The sequence below is a fragment of the Bison bison genome, unplaced genomic scaffold, assembly GCF_000754665.1.
Source record: "Bison bison bison isolate TAMUID 2011002044 unplaced genomic scaffold, Bison_UMD1.0 scf7180017864244, whole genome shotgun sequence".
Classification (NCBI taxonomy): domain Eukaryota; kingdom Metazoa; phylum Chordata; class Mammalia; order Artiodactyla; family Bovidae; genus Bison; species Bison bison.
This window is the reverse complement of record NW_011494816.1, coordinates 1,283,579-1,307,153: the sequence shown is the minus strand read 5'-3', so window position 1 is coordinate 1,307,153 and position 23,575 is coordinate 1,283,579. Positions and strand designations below refer to the sequence as shown.

The following is a 23,575-nucleotide window of genomic DNA, read 5'->3' as shown; positions in this document are numbered from 1 at the left end:
TGAGGCTGGGTGCCCACAGGCGACCCAAGGAGAAAAATAAAAGTGTACTGCTGCTGGCACTCAGGCCAGGAGGCGAGCAAACGCATGCACACACCTCCTCCCACGCAGCATTGTTCCTGGTGCCTCCGTCAGCAGTTCTGTGGGCTTGACAGCCAAGGCTTCCTAAACAGGGCAGGCTGGACCTGGCGGACACTCGGTCACTTCCCCTCCAGCGGTCCACGGGGACATACGGCTGCCTGGGGTGGGGGATGTGCCCGGAAAGCTGGGCTTGTCCTCAACAAAAGGCTGGGAGCCGGCCAGCTACACGGGTGGTTCGTGGGGGCGGGGTCCTCTCATACCCCACACAGGTGGTCTCCTGCATCCTCGCCTCTGCAGGCAGTCCTGGCGGGTGAGCTGTCACCCAGCAGCAGGGAGCTCTCTGCCTCCCCTTAAAGGGCTCCTCCACAGGCACATGGTGTCCAGATTTAGGAGAGCTAACCCTCTCCCATGCACACACCCACTCGCAGGCCCGGGTTCTGCCCTGGATCCAAACACAGCAGCCAGTGTCCTGCAGACAGGCTGCCCCAAAGAGCACAGTTAGCTCTCCCCCCTACCACTATCCCCACCCATCTCCCCAAGGCTGCAATGGGCTAAAAGTAAGAACACTAAGCCATGCTACTGGGGTGTGATTCGCAGCCACTGAGAAGCTGAATCATCTTGGGCAACTCAATCAACTTCTCGTGCCTCAGTTTCCTCATCTATAAAGCAGAGATAATAATGAAGTTGAGATACATATGTATACGTATATGTATGTGTGTGTGTGTGTGTATATATATATATATGACAGCTTAGAATGATGCCTGCCACACAGCGAGGATCATATGAAAGTCAGACATTATTAAAACTGCTTTCAAGATAAATGCCATCATTTCCTTCAACGTTCCTTCACTGAAAACCTCCAACCTCTACTGACCCTCGCTTCACTCCAAATAGCACGTGCTCTGGGTTCCAGTTGGTTCTGCCATCCTCTTGCAGTGAAAATACTGGGCAAGTAACTTAACCTCTCACGCCTGGGTTTCCTCTTCGAAAAAAAAAAGAAGATCCTCTGACTTACCTCAAAGGATGAACTTAAAGATAGAATGATAATGCATGTAAAGCACCTAGCTGTTATTATGAATTATTAACAAGAACAACATCATCCCTCTCTCCTTATGGACACACTCCTCGTTCAGCAAGCCTGCGTCACTTTCTTTCACTGATGACCAACCACTGGCACACAGAACCAACTGTCGAGTACATTTGAGGGTTAGTTTCTTGCTCACTGTTTCAAACAAAGCTTCCTCATCCTGTGCCTGTGAAGTTGGGGCTTTTTTTTTTTTTTTGAACCCACATATGGGACTTTACACTGATGCCTATTAAATTTCATCCTGTTGTTTCCAACCTGAATGGGAGCAGGAGGATTCACTAATCAGTTCTGACTCAACCAGCACAGAGGCGCTGTCCCCAGAAGAGCTACAAACCCTGAGAAATGGCAGAGTCCAGAGAAGCCAGGCTCTCAGAACTAAGAATGTGCCGGCCACAGCTGAGAGGGCTTTGGCCAGTTCTGCCCTCTGTTTGTCTAACACCCGGATGCAAGAGACAGCATTTATTACCAGAGCTCCATCAAGGAAGTGGGCGGGGAGGAGATCATGATTTCAAAAATAAAGCCACATGTGCAAACTGTTGTCATAAACACAGCCCCCTCACAAGGCCTCTCCTGCATTCCTCCCCACACAGTAATGTGTTTCATTTCTTCAACATAAACACAATCAGATTTATTACATTCCAGCAATATTTCCAGGATGGGGACTGAGAAAGCAACGTTCCCTGGGAATAAAAGGCACTTGCCCATAAGTGTGCAAAGAGAAAGGAGACAAAAGGCAAAAACCACCTTTCAGACTCTGGGGCCAGGTGACTGTGAGCCACACAAGAACCTTTATGCAATCATCCCGCAGGGGCTGCGGGAGACAGAGGCCAATTTAAAATGGAGGTTCAAAAAAATTGGGGTTCAAGGCCAGCCTTAAAACTTGCCCACCCAAGTTTTTGCCCATGCAGACTGCAGAGCTTCATGCCATTTAAAAGTCTATTTCCCCTGATCCGAGACACAACAACTCACAAACTGGGACCCTGAGCGGCCCAGCGAGGCATTAGTCCCACCTCTGCCTGCTCCAGAAAACAAGTCTGCATGTAAGATCCAGTGAGACACGCACTCTGTCCCCTGGAAAGTGGCAGAGAAGCAAATGGGGGCTGGGTTCTGTCTCAGACTCTCAGCTCTTACTCCTTCTCCCAGGCTGGATGAGGCAGCACCCACAGAGGGATTCCTGGAGAATGCAGGCAGGAAAAGGAAGCAGTTGGGGGAAGGGTTAGGCAAAATGAGTCTCACCAGAAGGGAGGACCCCAAGCAGCAGCCAGTGTGAAGTCATGGGACAAGCACGGGCACTGGAGCCACAGAAACTGCTCGAATTCCAGCTTTACCACTTCCTGTGTGGCTCTGCACAGACCACTTAACCTCTCTGAGCTTCAGCTACCACATGCGGTACAAAGAAGGCAATGACACTCCTGGTTCTAGCCAGGGACTTCCACACCTCTGTGAGGACTAGCTTTTTAAACCTCTCACCATTCAATCAGAGGGACTATAATATGGTAGGCCATCTACCTTCCTTTTACCTACGAGTCTTAACAGCAGGCAAGGCAAACATGAGTCGAGATTAAACAGATACTGATTGACATGGCCTTCCCCTACCTTGGGTGACCCACTCAAACCCCTCCTGAAACCCCAGAGACTTCAGCTCCTTGGCCCCCACACACCTTCCCTCTGCTCCAAGGAGAAGGGTGCGTGTGTGCTAAGTCGTTTCAGTTGTGTTCAACTCTTTGCAATCCCATGGACTGTCCCCCGCCAGGCTCCTCTGTTCATGGGGACTCTCCAGGCAAGAATACTGGAGTGGTTTGCCATGCCCTCCTTTAGGGGATCCTCCCGACCCAGAGATCAAACCCGTGTCTCCTGCATTGGCAGGCAGGTTCTTTACCACTAGCGGCCCCAGGAGAAGGGACTGGATTCAATTCCTGAGCAAGCTCAGTGGACTCCCCAAGCTCCCAAGTACCTGCAGCACTGGCTAGGCGCTCCCAGGCCCAGGAAGCCAGTGGGCACCTAACAGATGCCCCTGCCTCTAAAGAGCAGCCGGGTGCAGCAGCTTTTCAAAATCAACAAAGAAAGGTTTTCAAATCCTGAAAGGCTTCTCAAGTCCCTTCTAATCTGCCTGCCATTTTGTTTCGTCTGCTCAGCTCAAGTCAAGGGGAACTTGACATTTGGAATACTAACTGCAAATAATCCCGCGCCAAGGACAGGGCCTGGCGTGCTGCAGTGTCAGCATGTGGCTCACAAGGATGGTGGGGATGCTCCAGACATAACGGCTATTTGCAGAAGGTCCCAGAAGGTACATGTCAGGTTAGGCCTGTGGCCACCTGGGCGAGGACCACCCAGAACTGGGAGCTACCCTAGGGGCAGGGCTATACCCAATTCACTGGCTTCCTCAACACCCCACCCTGGGCGTGGCAGAGGAGAGATGCAAGGCGGGATGAACCTATGCTGGATGAATGAAAAGAGGAAAGCACACTGAATCAGGACGTATTCTGCCAAACGCCAGGTGTGAGCCCTGCTCTGAAGCAGCCTCAGGTGAGCACTCTGCTTCTCTGTACTTCCACTTCGCAACAGACCCCACAGCTGGTCTGAACAGCAGCTCTGCCAACCACCCTCCTCCCCCAGGGCCACACACCCATCAGCAGGATTTGCAGGTAGGACCCCATGCCCATCCCTGGCACACACACTCAAAGCCCTGTGCATCAGCCAGGCCACGACCCCGGGTTTGGGGACCTGGGTGCCTTGACCCCTGCTGTGCAATACCTCACTCTGGCCTGCCTTAAGAGGAAGAGGGCAGGAAGTCCCAAGAGGCCAGAGGAGGCAGAGGTTTCAAGGGCAGGCTCTGCGTGGCTGAGACTGGCCACCAGTCTCCAACCTCTGAAGCAACAAAGGCTTAGCTGACATACAGTGTTTTTTATCAAACTTTTCAAAAACAGTGAGCATTTGGGTATAAAAACAAAATCCCAGGGCCTCCACTGAGTAAGGTATAATGTCTATCACCACCAATAATGTCACATATGTATATACTTGGCCCTCCAGAGCCACAGGATCCTCATCCTTGCAGTACGCAGGTTGGCTGAATCTGCGGATAAGGAAAGGCCAACTGCACTAGGCTCTTTTATATAAGGAACTTGAGCATTTGTGGATGTTGGTATCCACAGGGGAGTCCTGCAACCTATCCTCGCAGATACACAGGGATGACTGTACAAATAAAGCTCAACAGCAGGGGTGTCCCTGGTGGTCCAGTGGTTAAGAGTTCACCTGGCAATGCAGGGGACATAGGTTTGATCCCTGGTCAGGGAAGATCCCACATGCTGTGGAGCAACTAAGCCCGTGTGCCACAACTACTGAGCCCGTGCTCTAGGGCGCAAGAGCCACAATTACTGAAGCTCCCATGCCTGGAGGCTGTGCTTCGAAACAAGAGAAGCTACTGCAATGAGAAGCTCACCCACTGCAACAAAGAGTAGCCCCTGTTTACTGCAACTAGAGAAAGCCTGTATGCAGCAGCAGAGATGCAGCACAGTTAAAAAATAATTAATAAAAAATAATTAATTAAATCTTTTAAAAAAGAAAAAAGAAGCTCAACAGCAAATAAACCCAAAGTACATACTTGAAACCTCTTATCCCCCATTTCACTAGGTCCACTCCTGCAACTCACTACCTCCTCCAGGAAGCCTCGCCTGGCCACGCGCTTGATCCAGGCGCCCCTCTTCTGTGTTCCCACAGCCCCTTACTATGTTCCTAAGCCCCTTACTACGACAGTACTGGATCCCCAATACCTCCAACAGAGCCTGGCACAGAAGCCTGGCTTGCATATGCTAAAGCAAACGTTTATTTTCCGTTTCCCCAACTAGACTATAAAACCCTTGAGGGATAATACTTTATTCGACTTCACTTTGCAAGTACCTGAAACAGACCTAGCATATATCTCAAACTGGAAAATCATCTGTTGAATTAATAAGGGGATGGATGAATCCACGGCCTCTCACCTACGCTGCCCCCTCCACCCCAGGAAGGAACCTGAGGAGTCCTAGAAAACCTAAGCCTTAAAAAAACAAATCTAAACAACCCTGGGAGACGGCACATCCACTGGATCCCCCCGCCTTTAGACACACACACACACATACACACACACATATATACACCCAAGGGGCATGAGCTTGAGTTTCCATACAGACTCAGGCAGCCAAGGGAGTTCTCTCTTCCCAGCTGAGGCTAAACAGGGACCCAACCACAAACATCCAGTAATGCTGAACATGACGTGAATGATGTAAAAATAGCTCCTGTATCTTGTGCCCCCACCCTTCTACCCAGCAACACAAAGGGCAGAACGAAGCGACACCCCTAACAAGCTTCAGCCTGTTCCAGCGTGGACAGCCCCAGCCTCCTGCATCTGGGCCAGCTGCTGAGAACCAACAGGGGATTCCAAATTACATTTTAATTACCATAATTTTTCACAGGTACCTGAAACCAGACTGTGACACCCATGCAAGAAATCCTCAGGTATGATGCACGAGCTCAGGGCTACAAGTTGGTGCTCTACGCGGGCCCTTTTTCTCCTGCGCCCTTCGATTCAGGGGCACTTTACAGTTTGCAGAGTGCTTTCAGGATCCCTTTCTCCCCAAGAGGCTCTGGATTAAGACAACATGGTTTCCAGCCTCTGCAGTACAGTGCCCTCCACAGAGACCTTGCATTAAAGCAAGGAGGTGGGCAGGGGCGGGGAAAATGAAGTTTGGGGTGACGGTGGGCTTTTTCAATCCCACAGGGTTACTAGGAGTATTAAAGACCAAATGGAAAACATGGTGAAGATTTTTAAAGAGAAAGCATCTCTTTAGGGTAATTCATGCTGGGCAGATAGTGGATGCTTAACAGATCCATATTCTCAGTGTGGACAGGTCTATACAGTTAGCGGTTAAGAGAGTGAGCTCTACAATTAATCTGCTTACATTTGAATCCAGGCTCTGCAACATTTAGCTGTGGGATCCTAGGCAAGTTAATTAACCTTTCTGGGCCTTAGTTTCACCAACTGAAGAATAAGGACAAGAACAGCAGTTACAGAGGTACACTGAATTCCAGGAAATAAAAACAAGTGAAGCTCTAGCAGGATGCCCAGCCCAAGCGCACAGCAAGCACTATACATATATGTATATACTTACCGGAGAGAGGAGAATTGCAAGTGCCTTAAAGGGAAAGGCACAGTGTAGGGTTCAGCTCTTAGCTCCCCACGCTTGGACAGACACTGTCAGTGAATTCTAGAAGGAAGGGTGGTGTGGGGAGCAGGACTCTGTGGCCCCCCTGCTCTAGTTCTGCCTGAAAGTTCACATCTTTCTTCCCCCTACTCTGAAGATAAGTGCCTTCAAGTAAAGGACTGTGTCATGTTGCTTGTTGGGAAGCCCTCAGCTCCCTGACATGTGACTGGCATAAAACTTCCACTAGGTCAATATTTACAAAATTAATTGAACAAATTAATTTATCTCTCCTGCTGCTGTGCATTCCAGATATCAAAAAGAAGCAGGCTGCATAAAGAAAGTCCTCTAAAGGTGGCTTGTCTCTTCGGCTACGGTAATATTTGCAAAGGGAGTCAGCCTCCCTGGGTGGCCCACTTGCCAGAGCGGCTGGCCAACCACATGGCTGTCTGCTGCCACAGAGAAGCAGAGGACTTCCTTGGAAAGGCCCCAGGGGGGGTGTGCTCTCAGGGGGAGATGAGTGGCATCCAGCCCACCCATGTCCCCCAGTTCTGGGAATCCCCACACCTGCTGAGAGTCAATGGGGAGAGGGGCCAAGTGGAAAGGGGGCTCCCACCGAAACCCCAAAAAGAAAGACTACAGGCAGTGAGGAGCAAGGACACGCTTTATTTTTAGCCACAGATGATGGAAAGTTACTCCCAGAATGGAGCAAATTCTGCTTCATCACCCTCAGAACCTTCCCAGGATCCCCAGGAAAATAGCGATTGGGAAGGAGAGAGAAGAGGACACAGAAAAAGGAGGTGAGCCGGGTGGGGGACAGAGGGGATTCTCTGGGAGCCATGGGTCCCCCAAGCCCGGATGGCTGGAAGCAACAGAGGCTCCTACAAGTGGCAACAACTCCCGTGGCTAGGAGGAGGCAGGGGATCCCCATCAGGGCCAGTCCAAGACCCAAGGCTGTCACCAACACCCCCTCGCTCGGAGGCACACTGGGCTATGGAATGAGAGATTTCTGAGTTCCCGCGCCTCCTCTGCCATGTTCTACAGCAGGTACCGAAGTTCACTGAGCCTCCATTTCCTCCTCCACGAACTGGCACCACCACACGGGGCAGCAAAAGGATGCCCGCCCAGTAGGTACCTGGCGCTTGATTAATCACCGTTTAACAATTAAACTGGGGCCCAAGTAAAAGCCTTCACAGGCTCTGCTGTGTGATCCTGGCCAGGTGCCTTCTGTTCTCTGGCTCCATGTCTTTCCACTCACCAACGGGCAACTTTTGAGGGGCACGAGCTCTGGGACACCGTACCCTAACCTACTGCTCTATCAGCAGAAGTCTCCGTCCTGTGGAGGGTTGGGGGCCCCTCTCTGAAACCATATCCTGACCTCAAAGTGGGCCCACACCTCGAGGAACATTAGAAAATCACAATGAATTCTGATTACAACAGTTATCCCCCACACTCTCACCCAAACCGTATCGACGGGCCAAACGGAATAGACCCTGAACCACCATCCACCCAACCCATGAGGATTTACTATCCCTTCACGGGGCCAAGCTGGGCAGTGAATATTTAGCAAACAGGATAGACCAGTCCCTGCTTTCCCCAAGCTTCATTACTAAATGCTGTAAAATGAGAGTTAATCTTTTATGATGCTTGTGGGTAAGAGCTACAGGGAGAAGTACTGGGAGAATCAGGGGTATATCACAGGAGCCCTGGCCCACCAGGGTCAGGAAGAACCCTTTAGGTTGAGATCTGAAAGATGAGGGCAGGTGTTACGGAAGGATGGACGCCCCTTCCATGCAGCAGGCAGAGGGAACAGCACATGCAGAGGCACTTCTGAGAAACCAAAGGAAAGCCAGTGTGGCCCAAGGGCAAAAGCAGAAACCAGACTGCCCAAGTCGGGGCTGGCAAGGCAGACTGCTACCATGCTCTAGCCCACCTCTGCCCCTCCCGCAAGGGGTTTCCTGGGGAAACCCCCGCAAGGGGAACCTCTGGATTTGGGTAACTTTCCTCTGCACAGACTGCCCCAGGAGAGATGCAGATGGCCCAGCGCACGGCAGAGACAATGTGGACGGAGTTCCAAACAGGCATGGCATCCTGGTCTGGACCCGGCACCAATGGGGAAAAGGACCCCCCTCCAACAGTCTTTTTGTTTTTCTAAGGATTTGCCCCAGCCCTGCCTTCACTCCCACTTGTTTTGCTTCTTGTCTGATTTTTATTTATTTTTAAACTGGGGCCTGCTTACGGTCAGGTTAATGCATTTTTAAAAAGAGAGCTTGAATGTGCCGTGGCCCTCGCTGAGAGGAGAGGGTGGATCAATAGCTCTCTTAGCAGTCTTCCTCCCCCACCAGCAGACCAGAGCGGTGGGGGCACCGGGGCCAGCCTGGGGCGTGCCCTGCAAAGTGGGTCTGAGAGCAAGGCTCACCCCCTCCCTCCTTTCACCGCCTCCCACTCCCAGGCAGCATCTCCCACCCGCCCCGCACCATCTCCAGCGGGAGAGCCCAGGACACAGGAAGACAGGCTCAGGTCAGATAGAGAATCAGACAGAGCCTAAAGCCTTAAGTTCAAATCTCAGCTTAGCCTCTTAGCAGCTTTAAACGCTTGGACAAGAGACTTAACCTCCCTGTACCCCAGTCTACTTAAGTAATAGGTGGAGATCGTCTGAAAAAGGAGTGATGTGATGAGAAAAGGGATCTGTGATGCTGCTGACCAATAACACATCAGCATCTACCCCATTTCTTGGGCTCCCGGCCCCCTAACCCAATAGACAGCACCCTCTGTGGAGGAGCAGATCTACTTGCTGTCACAGATCGTTCCTGCCCATCTCTCCCCACCAACCCTCGACCCCAGCTGAGTGGCAGGCTTTGAGCTCTCTCAAGTGAACCCCCCCCCCCCCCCCCGCCACAATGCCGACAGATGGAGAGTCCTAAAATACAGCGTATGGATCATGTTTCGTGACTAGCAAAACATGCCAGCCGGGACACTCGGAGAACCCGGCCGGTTTTCAGGAACAGGATTTTACACGTTTCCCAGGATTGGAGGATCTGCGCTCGCCTCCGCCACCCGCCCACCCGTAAACCCCGGAGCCCGGGATCCTGCACCGAGAGGATACTCAGGACACATGGGGGCTGTGAGGGAGGGGAATCCCCCACAACCAACAGGTTGGCCATGCCCTGTGCCCTTACCCTCGGTCATTTTTAACACTCTTACTACCATTTATTGAGCACCTACTACTACGTACCTGGACGCGAATCAGCCACTTGGCACTTGTTCTAAAGTCACAGAGCCTGGGTTCCGACGCTGACCCTCACTCTATGGCCCTGGGCACGAGCTTCACTTCTCTGAGCCTCAGTTTTCTCACCTCTGAAGTGGGGCTGGCAGGACCTCCCTCACTAGGTCAGGGTGAGGACTCCGGAAACAACCGTACGTGGGCGACTAGAACCACCATGGCCCTGGTCATGACAGCCTGAGTGTCAGGTCACTACCGCTGCGGCTGTCCTACAGAAGGGAAAATGGATGTGGCAGGGCTGCAGCAGCGTGTGGCAGTAGAGGGAAGGGCGGGGCACATGCCTGCCTCTGAAGGGCCGCAGGGATGGGCTTCAAAGGGTCTGCAAACCCCTGGGCTTATCACGCACAGCTGTCTGTACGTGTGAATGTGCAGGGCTGGCGAGGGCACCTGATTTTATCAGCCTCAGGGGGCTCTACAGGCCCATAAAGGTTAAAAACCATAGCTCTACACACACTTGTCTGCTCCACACACACCCGGTTCCCCTGGCAGTGCCGTCCTAGACTCTAGCATTTGGAGTAAGGATTACACCCCATTTCCCTCTCCCCAAAGGAAAGAAAGTAGTTCTTGGTGAAAGCAGTTACAAGAGCTCCCAACTAGAGGAAAGAGTCAGAGAACCACAGGCAGGCAGATGTGCGAACAAGCCTCCTGGAAGGGAAGCTACAGGCCACACAGGCTTGAAGATCTCAAGATGGACCATCTAGAACCTCAGGAGTAGGTATCTTTGGTCAGGTGACGGGCTGAGTCAGCCAAGTGAACAGATATTACCCTCCTGGACTTGACCTCCTGGGGGCAGGGACACGTTTAGGAAATAAGCCACAACAACAAGACGTAAGTCAGGGCATTAACTTTAATCTTTGCAGAAGAGAAGTGCCAGAGTTTTATGTTTACTGTCTAATTCCCTTCACAATGAACACATCCATGGAGTTTTTGGGAAATAAGACCTGGAACTAATCTACTTACAAAGCTACCTAGGTAAAGCACACAATCAACTTGGCGTAATATCATGAATACTTATGCTGTTGCCCAGAGCAGATTCCTGGAGGGCCCCTCTGGGAATGGAAAGCCTTCCACCTCAGGGAAGGTATCATTCTGAGGAAACCAAAGCACACTTCAGACAGTTCCTTGGGTCCTCTGAGGTGGGATGCAGAAAGAGCTCTGCCTCCTGTGATGATGGACAGAAAGAATGGCAGACCCAGCTGACCTCACATGTTCTGAGCAGTGAAGGTCGTGGAAAGAGCCCCCCAAATTGGGAAAGAGTGAAAGTTAGTCACTCAGTCATGTCCAGCTCTTTGCGACCCCATGGACTGTAGCCCATCAGACTCCTCTATCCATGGAATTCTCCAGACAACAATACTAGAGTGGGTTGCCATTCCCTTCTCCAGGGGATCTTCCTAACCCAGGGATCAAACCCAGGTCTCCCGCACTGCAGACATATTCTTTACTGTCTAAGTCATCAGGGAAAGAATTGAGGGCAATGCCTAATTAATTTTTGTCTCTTTTTTTGGGGGGGCAGGACAAGGAAGAGAGAGATGGAGAACAGAAGTGCCCCAGCACTGAAGCCCTCAGTGGCAGACAGCTCTCTGAAATGCGAATGTCTGTAATTTCCTTCGAGCATGTGGTTTTCAGTCCCTGCATCTTAGGGATACGTGTGATCCAGACTTCCTAATTATATTACATTGGTTTTTACCAACACAATAGCTACAAATGCTTTCTGCTCCACTTCTGTCCCCTGTGTGGAAATGCTTCTCAGACCAGGGAGACTGTAAAGTCATGGGAAGAATGCTCAGACTCAGGGTCAGATCCTTCTTCTTGATTGGGAAACTTCTGTGAGGGAAGACAGGGTGCTGGGCCAAGCCATCAGATGCTGATCCATGTGCATCCACAGCAGAAACACAGGAGCCCCAGTAAAAAACTTCCTTACTGACCCCACCCAGGATTTGCCCTTTCAATGAAACTGTTCCTAGCTCCCAAGGCTGCCTGCACAGACAACGCCAAAAGCACACTTCAAAGACCTTGTAAGTCCCACCCACCCTGACGGGGAAGAAGCACCAAAACAGCCTCCAGATCCAGAGGTTCCCAGCCACCCGGCCCCATCTCCTTCTGCCAGAGGACAGGGAGAGTAAGTCCTGGCTTGATCAAGTTGGCCTCAAAGTTATTAGGGCAGGAAGGAAAAGCTTGTCGGTGCTTCTAAGGTCATCCCCGAAGCACCTGCGTGAATGTTTCCTTTAAGCTTTCTTTTTAAAACCTTGGTTTCCACAGAAGTAGCTTCTCACCATAAAAGCCAGGAGGCAACTCACCTCTGTGCAGAGCCAAGACCGGAACCTGGCAGAGAGCGGATTCCTTACACAGTTTACTAGACTGGCTGAAATTACCCAGTTGATTAGGATCTTTACGGCCCTTTACAATAGGAATTTGGACACGCCCTCTGGATTCGGGGCTGGCGTTGTCACCCTGTATTGTGGGTTAAATTGTGTCCATATGAAGAATCTGTAAAAGTCATCACCCCCAGTCTCTATCTATAAACGTGACCCTATTTGGAAGTACAGATCTTCCCTGACTTACGAGGGGGTTATGAAAATATAATTAAAGATCATATTAAGAAAATACACTTAGTACATCAAACCTCATGAACATCAGAGCGTAACCTCCCCGTCTATCTTAAACGTGCTCAGATCACCTACATCAGCCCACAGCTGGGCAAAATCAATGCACACAAAGCCTATTTTATAATGAAGGGTTGAAAAGCTAATTCATGTAATATATTCAACACTACTGAAAGTGAAAAACACAATGGTGGTCTGTGTACCTTGCTCACCCTTGTGACTGTCAGGCTGGCTGCGGGCTGCAGCCACTGCCGCTAACCCAGCATCACAAGAGAAGATCTACCTCATGTCACTAGTCCGGGGAAAAGTTCAAAATTCAACATCTAAAGTACAGGTTTTCACTTATTTCATATTACTTTCCCACCGTCGTAAAGTCAAAAAAAAATTGTAAGTCAAACCAGCGGCCACTCTGTCAAGTCTGTAAATCCTTTGTACGTGTGGTCAAGTTAGGACAAGATCATCCTGGGCTAGGATGGACCCTAATCCAATGAGGGGGATCCTTATAAAATAAGGGAACTTTAGGCACACAGACACACGGGGAGGCCATGGGATGACAGAGGCAGAGACTGGAGAGACGAGAGCCAAGCAACGCTGAGGAGTGCCAGCAACACCAAAAATAAGAGAAAGGTATGGAACAGGCGCCCTTCCAGGGACTTGAGAGGCAACATGGCCCTGCCGACACCTTAATTCCTGACTTCTAGCCTCCAGACCTGTGAGGGGATACATTTGTTGTTTAAAGCCACCCCATTTGTGACAGTCTATTACTGCAGCCTAGGAAACGGACACAGCCTGAATTATTTCCAACTCGCCAACCTCCACCTACACCCTGCCCCACCCCTCTCCTCCTTCTCTGCACTGCTCCCAACTCAGGGTTCTGTGACCCACCTTGACATTTGTGCAGCCACCCCTGACCTCCCACCAATACTGTGTGGGACACGTTAGAGTCCCCATTCCCCGTCTGTGTCACAGCGACACAGGTGACCTTTACTGGGTGGTGGGTTCTGCCCCTTTCCCTACCAACTAACAGCCAAGGACAGTGTGAAACACTGCACGAGATGTTACAAAATACAGAGGTGAGGAGGGAGTGGAAAGTGGGTGGAAATAAGGAGAGTCAGCAGAAAGGGGGAGAGAAGGAGAAAGTTCAGAACAGAGCCTGAAGGCCAAGGGCAAAGACAAGAGGCAAAGAAAGCAGCCCGTCCCCCTGCCCTCCATGGCCAGCCACACACTTCTCACTCCCTCCCCCACTCGCTTGATGCCTGCTGGAACTTTTTACTCCAACAGCCTGCCAAGCAGGTTAACACCCGGAGAGCAGTCTACCCACACAGCTGTTGCACTTTGAGCTTCTGCAAAGAGAAAGCCAACCCACTTCCATCCAGAGGCTGCACTTTATTTGTTTTGGGTTTTCACTACCTGGAACTTGAGGGGGCCGAGGCAACATCAGATGGTCAACAAGCTGGCCAGTGGATGGATGCCGCTTGAGGTTCCCCATGCTGCTTCACCTGTAGCAGCTTAAGGGGCAGAGTCACCTGGGGTCCTGGGGCATCAGGGTGGGCACATCCCAGCCTCACTCCCCTACTCACTCACAGCTCAGATGGTGGGAGGCCGGGAGACTGACGGCAGTCACTGGGGAAGCAAGTGGCCTCTAAATCTCACCTCCACTTCCAGAAAACCACCAGAAACAAAGCAGCCTCCAGCAGTGGCAGCGATGATGGATAATACTGATCTATTACAGTTGGTCAGAGACCACACCAAGCCCTCGTACCACAATCTTCTTGGGCTCTGACACTCACACTCAAAGCAAGTCCACCAAATAAAGCCAGCTTCAAGGACAAGTGCAGCACTGGAGAGGCAGCCTGGTATCTTGTTGAGAACCTGGGCTGGGCTAGAGACCTAGCTCCACTCCCTGCAAACTGTGTGCCACTGAGCTGGCCAACAAAGATTTATTGAGCACCTGCAGTGTGCTCTAGAGCCCTCGTCTGTAAAACGGGGCGATCATACCTACTTTAACACAGCTCATCTGAGGAAGGGACATGACGGCAAACCTAAGATGCTTAGCCAACAGTGGGTATTTTTAAAAAGAGCCGCTACAAAGGAGAGATCAGAATTATTATGGTCCTATTTTCCAAATCAGCTTAAGGTCAACAGCGGATTCCCCATCCGTCACGAGAATGTCAGCCCCATGAGGACAGGCAGGGTTATCGTCTGCACTGCTCCCCCCTGTACTCGTGGCATTTACAACAGTGCCTGGCTCAGGGCAGGCGCTCAGATGTTTGTGATATGAATGAAAAACTGCTGGATATCCAAGGCACCCAACAGTGGATGCATCAAAACTGCCATGACACATAAAGCATCCTGGGGATGAAAGGACAGAAGACGAGATTATAAACAAACAGTCCTGCCCGCCCAGCCAGGAATACAAGGCCCGAATGCCCACTGGTTCCCTCCCAGTGAAGCCAAGTTCAAAGGGGAGCCGAGCAGTGATCTGCTTCTGGAGAAGCAAACCGGCTCCTCTCAGAGAAACCAGGTAAAGACCAGTGGGGTCTTCATCGTATTCATAAAATGAGGGCTAAGAAGGTGCATGAGGAACCAGGTGTGGAAGGGCCAGAAAAACACATCAGCATTACTTTGCAGCTATCTTTTCAAGAGATGGCTCTCAGTTCACTGAGGATTCGTCACCCACTTTGACTTCTCTCTCCTCTACCCATTTCCGTGTCAGGTTCAAACACACCTGGAGAACACCCTGGACCGCAGAACACAATCAGCTGCCGTCTGGAGCCCCGCCCCCCAGTATCTCATCCCCCCAGGGGCTCTTCCACCGAAGCTGCTGGCTGTCACGCCAACTCTTCTGCCCGAGATCAAACTTCACCAAACCCCAACCCAGGGTACGTCACTGAGAAGGCCTTCACCATTTCCATCCCTCCTCGCTGTGCCCCAGCTGCCACTCCTACCCTGGGACGATTAAGACCCACTCAGATGTAGGACTCAGGGGGCGGCCATGTGAAAAGGCTTTGTGACAGAGGGACAGCTTACAGGCTGAGCCACTGCCTTCCCTAGTGTGTGACTGGGGGATCAGGGGCTTCAGCCTCTCCGAGCTCTGGTTCTGCCATTCCTAAAAATGGGCATATATGTTATAGCAACAGTACCTCCCAATGGGGCTGAAGTAGGGGACTCCAGGTAAGAACACAAGAACGGCCCCAAAACAGTTTCTTTTTTTTTTTTTTAAGCGTGGTACGAACGCTATTCCTAGAAACTCTTAGTCTTCTCTTTCTCGCCCGTGGAAGAATGGACAGAACTACAAGCTAGAAAACCGTGCCAAGCACAAACAGTCCTGCAAAGCAGAAGTGCTCCCGTTTTTCTCAAGTGATTAACAGGTCCAAGAAAGGCTGGGGTGCGATTTACGAGGGCCACAGCCAAGAGAGATTTATAAGCGTATGGCCTTCGGATGGTTTTCTAAGACTGTGCACAACCCTCCTTTGGCTGAGGATCTCAGCAGCAAGTAATTTTCTAATTGATTCATTAGCACTCCGATCAACTACCACTGTAGACGCAAGGGCCTTGCTTAGGTCTCAAATGCCTGAGCCCAGGACGCTGAGCTGAAAGAAACACTCCAGCTCCCAGGTTAGCTCAGCCCAGGGGTGCGGAGACGGCCCTACACAGAGACCCTCTAAAAACCGCAACCAACACCGAAAGCAACTCAGAGACTGGAAACAGAGCCTACACAGCTTCTAAAATGTGACTGTTCGTAATGAGAATTTTCTGACTGGAACATGATTGTGCAAAAATGGAAAGTGAAAGAGGAGGAAAATACCCTGAAAAGAAGTAGTCCCCCATTAGTCAGCACAGAGTTAGTCCTGATGGTGGAAAGAAGGGGTGACTTTTTCTTCTTTCTCCTTTTCAAAATGACCATGTATGGCACACATAATTTCTTCAGTTTTCTCAGGTGTAAAGCCACTGCAATTATGCCCAATTCCCAGGGTTACTATAAGGATGAAATCAGATCATGAATGAAGCAACCAGAACCCATGAGCTGCGGGCTCCGGACAGAACACCAGGCTTTCCCGCCAGCTCAGCGACTCACAAGCCCATCAGCCACTCTCAGGCCAAAAATCAAAGTTATGCTCAGGGAGGTTATAAATTACTCCTGTCACCTGTGAATTGTTGAAGCTACAAATGCTGAAATTCACAGATCTCAAGAGTAATGCTGTAATAATTTAAATATAAATTAAGCTTTAAAAACAGTCTTCCTTCATCATTCCATACTCCTTTGGCATGGGGGATATTCACATAAGACAGGATTCCTCAATAGGCCAAGGCAGTACTAGGAAGGAGCCTCCAGCAGATAGTCTACAGAAATGATCAGAGATGGCACTTGACCATCACGGGATCCCGGACCTGTTTGCTGCCTGTACACCCAGCTGTAGAAAAGTCCTCAAACAACACAAGGCATTTTGGAAGGTCTCCTGACTCAACCAAGCCTGAAAGAGCACGCTCTACCTAGCCAGCCAGCCAGCCAGCCAGCCACCCATCCATCCATTCACCTATCTATCCATCTGAACATCAAGTTTATTCTCTATAAGGAACTCCTGAGTGAGCCAAGAAGCAGTAGGAACTCAGCAATTCAACAGTCTTCCTTATTAGGAAAGACAAAACACATCGAGTAGCCTCAGTCTACACAGCCTTGGGCTAGACAGGGCTCAAGGTACATAAAAGGACCAAAGGCCTACAGACCTGACTCTGCTCATCAAAGTGCAAAGCTTCAGAACTAGAGCAGGACACCTTAGGAAGCCTGAAGGAAACCAATTCAAGCCCTACTTCCCCTAGCCAGGAATTAACTTGTTACCCTAGGAAGTGACATTCTCCAGAAAACCCAAATGGATCCAAGTTTCTTGGCTGGTAAGTAAGGTGGCTTCTTCAACTGACATCGTGAAAAAACGTCAAACTTCCACAAAACATACCAAGGGAACCTTTGTCAAAAACTGTTCTACCAGGTCTCCCCAGCTTCCTATGAGGCTTCATCTCATCTCCAAACCCCTTCCTCCTTTCCCCTCACCTCCCACTCTTCAGAGCATAAAGTCACCCATGTCGTGTCTTACTATGGCAACGTTAACACAACAAGGCAAACATAAATGTGGGTGGGTGGCTACCATCTGATGAGTCTCCCTGCGCCAGGATCTGCAGCAGGAAGCAGCTGCATCTCACTCATCTTTTTCACCATTCGATCCTCTACCATGATCAGCACTGTACTCACTACTGTATTATTATTATTATTATTGTTAGCAGAAATGTGTGGACAGTGCAACTGCTCTGAAATCGCTGTATGGTGGTAAATTCTTTGTTGATTTTTCCTACTCTAAAACAGAGGATGACTAATCGAAGAACCTCAACAAGGTCCATGAAACTCAACCAGGAGGCACGACAGTAGAACAGAAAATCCATCCACCCCTAAAACACATAAGCAGGCTCTGTGGGGTACTCCTTGAATGGCAAACCCTAGAATGCAGGGGAAACTTTAGGGGAGAGGGGATGAGCCGACCCTCAGGAGCTCCGGGTTTTGGTGGCAGCCCTGCAGGTAATGTGCCCCCAGGCGGTCAACCATCCCATGCAGCCCTGGGTTTCTTCACCTGTAAAGAATCCACTAAGGATCCCTCCACACCCCTGCAATGGGAAATGCAGTTCTCTGAGGGCCTCGGCCAACTTTGGAGATGAACACAGTTTGTTTTATCTATTTCGCATCTAATGAGGCCTCGGCTCATTGGAATAGGGAAGATCCATTCTTTCTATCAAAATCAGGCCTACTGTTGAGAGGAAAAACTCTGGGCCAAAATCTAAGCCAAAGTGGGAAAGATGGTCACCTCTACTTTTTTTTTTTTTAAGTAGAACAAGAAGTTTATTATTCCCACTCGGTAGTTTCTGGGGGCTTTGATGTTAAGTCATACATGATCAAGAAATACCAGATATCTTCTTAACCCTAGCGACCATCCTTAACATCACCTCTACAGGGATCTCATGGCCAGGGGCTGCAGATACACCAGTCATGAAATCACTAGTAATAACAGTTCGAATAACCACAGATCTCTGGCATGAAGGCTACTTTTGAAGTGGGTCCCAATCAAAATGTAAAGGTGTCAAGATCACAGGCATTTGGCTGGTTTTCCCAGCATACCCAGACTCCCTGAGAATCTTATGGGCCTCAAAATCAGCTTGGCATAAAGAACTGAGCACCCCTACTTGTTTTACACCCTAAAGGTCTAAGAAATCTTCAGCTCAACCCGCCTCTCCTCACTTCACCACTCCACCCACCCACACCCACACACACACACAGTTAGCCCAACCCCAGCAGCTCTGAACTTGAAGACCTTTCCTTTTAGCTGGTTCTGAGATGCTTTCACTTGCAAAGGCCCTCTGCACTCACTATGTTCAGACTCACCCCTAAGTCAGGATCTCTCCCGATAGGAAAATTAGAGTTTGGAGTATCCAAGTAAATTACATGCAGAGTAACAACCCAATTACAACCACTCTCTCAGGTTCCATGAAAGTCAACAAAAACAGGCAGGGTCCCAAGGCTGCCCCCAGGGTGTGGCTGGACCCCTGTCTCCCCAAAGCTGCAGTTCAAAGACAAAGGAGGTAGCGCTCAACACACCCTCGCTGAAATGCATGAAATCACACAAAACTACAGACAACGACTAGGCAAAACTCTGAAGCCACATTCTATACTGAGAAGCCACATTCTGTACTGAGAAGCCAGTCTGAGGCTCAGCAGAGCAGAAAGACTTGGCCAAGATGCTTCTTCTATACATGGACATGGGCCAGGGGACCTGAGGTGCTGAGGATGATGAGGTTGATTCCTGTGTTTTACAGATGGGAGACTGTGGTGCAGAGGGGACCAGAGCTGGGCTGGACCCTGTCCCTTGGCTGCAGGTGGCAGACCATGTGCCATCCCAAGAACACTCATGTGTCACAACACCAGGAAGAGCTGACCAGCAAGGGGCAAGTCTCCTATCCCACTGCCCCCAACCCCATCCTCTGAACCCAGAAAGCTGAAGCCTGCAGTCAGCGTGTCTTGCTGTACGTGGACACTCTGGTCTGAAAAGGAGGCATGTCCCTTTGCCATCTGCAGTGAAGATGCACCTCCTAATTCCCCACACTCCCACCCATCAAGAACCACATTCCAGCCCAACCTTTCCCATGCACCCGCCACACACAGGAGTGGACAGTCCACTGAATGGTATGGTACGGTGGGGCAAGTCCTCACCTGGGATCCCAGAGCCCTGGAGAAAGACACTCCTGCCTCTCTGGTCCTCTGCTTCTACAGCTATGAAGTAGAAGCAGTGATTCTTCAAACTACCCACTGGGCCTTTAACCCACAGACGTCTCTTCGGAGAGCCCATGACTGTGACAAGGAAAGGAAGTGAGCCATACAAAATTCCCTCACCAATTCCAGGAACCCTCAATCTCTACAGAGGGAAGAAATCCGGAAAAGTAAGACACCCAGGGAGCCACCAATTGCCAATCCCTGTGAACCTGGGCATGAGCTAACACAGAACACTGCATAGGGAACCATGTTTAGGAAGGTTTGGACTTCTGAACACACCATCTACATGTTCCAATTACTGAGCCCATAGATTTCCAGGTAATTACAGCCAAGAGGAAAGAAGAACAAACAGAGAGGACCCCTCTGAGAAAGGTGGGCTGAGGAAGGTGAATGTCTCTGCCTTTCCAAGCCAAAAAAACCCTTCCTGTCCTCCATACAAGGTGCCTCTAAAAGTAAGGGGAGAGGTAGGCAACGGGCCCTCACACACGGGGAGCCCTCAGGCCAGGAGAGTGATCTGAGCCTCCCCTTCTCTGCAGGGCCCGGCACGTGCAGCACCCAATCAACGTTTGCCAAGTGAATGAATGAAAGTAGGTATTCGTCCTGCGCCTTTCTGCTGCAGGTATGGAGCTGAGTCCGCAGCAGACATGCAGCTAATGTGCTGAACTAAAGCAAATTTCTGGACAACATCCAGCTGAAGGTAAATAGAAGAAGAGGGCATCAAGTGTAGGTACTGCAATAGAGTTTCTCCACCCCTTACTCAAATCTAAGGAGGATTCCTGGCAAACTAAAGAAGTTCTCCTTAAATCAGCCTAAGAAGTCTGTCCCTCTTAGTTCACTAAAAAACAGGATTCAGTTTACATGGTGGTGTTTTAAGAAGGCAGCTATTGTGTGCGGAAAGCAAACCTGAGTGCACACCCTTCTACCCGCGCTCCCCTCTTTGTGCGAGGGACACAGACCCACATTAGGGCTCCTGGAACCCAGCTCCCTCTCCTCCACCCACCCTGCCTGGCCAGACCCCCATTAGCGCACTGCTCGTGCCATCAACACTGTTGTTTTGGAATGTGCCAGTAATTCTAGCGGCAGGAACAGCAAGCTTTAAGCTCAGTAGAGAAACCAGCTGGAGAGGCAGCCTCATGAAATAATGAAATGCCAAACCAACCCCTACATCTTCTCCAGTCTCTCAGGTCACCTACCAGATTAGAAGGCCTGTTGCTACGGCAACCATATCTTGCAAGTGCTGGCTGAACTTCCCCATAATTTTTAACCCTTTAACTAGCTTGGAGAGGGTGGTGCGCGGATGAACCCAAACTGCGGGAGAGTTGGCCCGCTCTGGCGGGGCTTTTACAAATTAAAGCAAGAAAAGGAAGAAAAACAGCGGTGGGAGTGGAAAGGGAGAGGGTGGGGGGACGAAGGTCCCCAGTGAAGCAAACAGACTAACCGTGGAAAGGAAGCGCCACACACATGCACCTTTCCTGCCCACCGCCACACCACAAAACCACCGCGACGAGGCTGCACAGCAAACTTCATGCACCTGGCAACTCGTCCGAAGCGCAAGAGCCAAAAATGAGACGGGAATAAACAAAGGCAAGACGGGCCTCCGCCTGCCCCTCCTGGCCAGGCTCCGCGGCCTCACTGCAGACGCTGCAGGCCTTCTGGGGTAGGCAGAAGGCGGCCAGGAGCCAGGCGGACGGGGACAGATGGCCGGGCAAGCGCTGGCACTTTCCAGTTGTCTGATAGGCGTCTGCTGCCAAACAAGCCCCAACCCCCAGCCCCCCAATCCCCCAGCTCTGGGATGCGGGGCTGGCTCTGATGGACAGGGACACCAGGCCAAACACCGGGGTTCTGGGGAGCCGGCTTCTCCCACCCTAATCCACCGACCCACATTTGAAAGCCCTGGTTGGTACCTCCCGGCGGGGCCCACCCCTGAACTGTCCTGTGCCCCCTCTCCATTTCTCACACGAAGTCTTCCTCCTCCCACCCCAACCACTCAGCTCTCTTTGTGCTCAGAGTTCTTGGGGTCTTTCAAGAATAAATCTTTAAAACGACTTTCCTCGGCCTCTCGGATTTGACAAGGAGACTTGATAACCCTACCCAGAGGCGGAAAAACAGGGGTGAAGCCTCCCACCTCACATCTCATCTTTGTGATGGGCAGGGGGTGTTGGCGGGGGTAGTGAATGGGCCTCCCTGTGGGAACAGAGACTCCTGACTGACTGGCCTAGGGACAGAGCAGCGGGAGGTCTGCACTGCTAGCGGAGGACCAAGAAAAGACCCCTGGGAAGGGAGGAGAGGAGAGGAGAGGGGACTGAGCTCACTCAGAGGAAAGAGGAGTCAAAAGAGGGCAGGAGAGGAGGAAAGGGAGGCAGCAGCCAAGGAGCCAGGAAGGTTCACAGGCAATGGGGACTGTAAGGAAAGCCCTGGCCATGGTGGCAGGGGGGCAGCCTGCCAGCGTCTCACCAGGGTGCCCAGCAGCCCCCACCCCCAGCAGGGCCTTGATAAATGAGGCTAAAGGACTGCACACAGGCCATAGCCCCCCTTCTCAACAGAAGGCTCCGGTTCACAGAGGGTGGGGTGGGGACACAGGGCAGGATGTATAATGTGGATGGGCAATGCTGCTGTAAGGCTGGGGGAGGGGGGCAGGGGGAGAGTGCTGACACTATTAGCAGAGAAAAAGGAGAAAATTCAACCCTGCATACCACAGCCCACCCCCACCCCCCACCCCCGACCACCTCAGCCCTCCACTGCCGGCCAGCCTGGCCATCTCCACCTGTCACCCACGTAGGGGGACACCTGAGAGGAAGGCCAGTCCAGCGAATTACAAGTCCTAATGTTCTCTTTGCCAAGTAATTAATGAGATGTACCACAAACGGCCCGGCGCCTGCAGAGGGGTGATGACTTTTATTAGCATGTTCACCGGTCACCCAGCCCCTCTGAGTGCCGAGGGGTCAGCCGGGTTAAAGAGGCGCTGAGGCAAGGCCATGGGGTGATGGTGAGGGCAGGCCCAGCCCCTGGGGAGAAGGAGGGCGCGGCTTCAACTGGAGTGAAACCAGGCTGCACACTTAACAAGCACCTGAGCACCATTGAGCAATATTGATAGAAGCGACTGGGGAGAGACCCCTCAAAGGAGGACCCCCCCATGGCCAAGGCAAGTGGGCAGCCAGCGCTTAAAGCAGACCTCCTATACCATCTGTGCACACAAGTGTCCTTATCTTAGGGTCTCCTTTCCTAACCTGTGACAGCACCTTTATAACCCGCTATAGCATTAAGGAAGAGCCGGGAGCTCTAAGAATATTTGCAAGATAAAAAGGAATCCGGTTTTTCCATTTAACCCACCAGATGGGCAGGCTGCCACCAAGCTTATCCATTGTTTGGTCTTGTTTATCCAAATCCTTTGGTTCATTCAATAAATCCTTATTGAGCACTTACTATGTGCGGGAACAGTGCATTCGAAAATGAAGACTCACACACCAGTCGGCCCTCACATCCAGCAGCTCACAGCCGTGCTCTGACAGCTCTCCATGCCTGCCGTGCACTTAGTATGTAATGGTACACTGAACTCTTGGATTTTCATCGGGTGTGCCCCCTTAGGGGCAGCACACCCAGCACCGGTGGAGAGAAGAACAAGGGCAGGTTTAGTGCTTCGGTGTAAACCCCAAGACTGCAGCTAACCAACCAGAAGCTTCCTAAGCAGTTCCACAGCTGCTGAACAAAAGCCCCTCATTTTCAGGGAGTCCTGCTGGGGCCTCGCTCCAGGGCAGGAGACAAGCCTGGATTCCAGCCACGAAGGCCAACCTGCTGTGTGAAAGAAGGGGAACAGGTGGATTTCACCTCTCTGGGTCTCATTTTCCCCCGCTGGTAAACTGAGGAGCTTGTCCAGTCTGATCTCCAAAGACATCCTAAGATGAGCAATACCATCCCAGCTGGACAGAACTCCGGGAACAAAGCACGCAGGAGCAGGGTTCCAGGCAGAGCCGGCATCCCGTTGCTGTGTCCCCACCCACGTGCTCAATGACATGGGGAAATTCTACCCACGGCTTG

The 23,575-nt window shown here is 51.1% G+C and overlaps 1 protein-coding gene and 1 long non-coding RNA gene across 2 annotated transcripts in view; one reads left to right on the top strand and one right to left on the bottom strand.

Annotated features, from left to right (window-relative positions):
• The window catches only part of LOC104993749, an 11,879-nt gene extending 10,980 nt beyond the window's left edge, over positions 1-899 (top strand). Inside the window, exon 2 of the long non-coding RNA XR_825867.1 lies at positions 5-899. This is a non-coding gene — a long non-coding RNA (uncharacterized LOC104993749). The remainder of the gene's footprint in view (positions 1-4) is intronic.
• SSBP3 (single stranded DNA binding protein 3) overlaps positions 1-23,575 on the bottom strand; it is a 166,535-nt gene that overhangs the window by 96,028 nt on the left and 46,932 nt on the right. The gene's annotated exons all lie outside the window — the stretch shown is intronic.